Genomic DNA, 983 nt, shown 5'->3' with positions numbered 1-983 from the left:
TTCTGAGTTCAAGGCCAGCCTGGTCTACAGAGTGAGTTCCAGGACAGCCAGGGCTATACAGAGAAACCCTGTCTCGAAAAACAAACAAACAAAAACACAAAACAACAAAAACTATAAGACTTTTAAACTATAAAAACCAAAACAAGTGAAGCAGTTGGCTTATTCTTAGGTCCTTTTTAATTAATTTCTGAACAAGTGCTGAATACATGTTCCTAAATATGTCTATTGATCTCAGTTTTTAAAAACTAAGTTAACGAAGGTAAGAATTATTAGTATTTGGTACCCCAGAACCCAGGTGCATAGTCTTGTTACCATCTGCTTCAAGTGGTGACTTGATCATTTTGAAAGATAACAGAGCTGCAATAGGATTACTTGAGGGTAGAGTTCCTAAGAAGAGCCAGTTTGAAACAACAATGTAGTGTCCTGAAAAACCTGCAATTACAAAGTGAACAAGTGGTAAATTCATTCAGGACCAAGCAGTGGAAACCCAGGGACAGCAGAGTCCCCGCTTCAGTGATGTAGAGGTAAACAAGCATCATTAGTCGGAATCAACTCATGAGATCCAGAACACTCTCTCACGGCCAGGCCATCTTTACAATGAGATTACCAACATGTAGAAATAAGCCAACTGCATGGTTCTTAAAGTACAGACCAAGGCCTCACTTATGGGCAAGTGAGGTGTCTCACCAGGTGAAGGTGACCCTTGAAGCACTTGTAAAGGCTAGGTAAAGTGGGAGGTGAGATGATCTATGTAAGTTGTCCTGACTTACACACATGCACTCCCCCACGCATAGCACGTGTGTGCACACATAATTTTTTTTTTAATCTTCATAGATAGGCATGGTACATGTGTTTAATCCCAGCACTCGGGAGGGAAAGGAAGGCTGACCTGTGTTGGAGGCCAGCAGGGGCTACACAGACTTCAGAATAGTTTGTTGCACTGCTAATAACAGCCTTAAGTTTTTTCTTAAAAAAAAAAAAAA

The sequence above is a fragment of the Mus pahari genome, chromosome 4, assembly GCF_900095145.1.
Source record: "Mus pahari chromosome 4, PAHARI_EIJ_v1.1, whole genome shotgun sequence".
In the NCBI taxonomy this organism is placed as follows: Eukaryota; Metazoa; Chordata; class Mammalia; order Rodentia; family Muridae; genus Mus; species Mus pahari.
Note: the sequence above shows the minus strand (reverse complement) of the source record.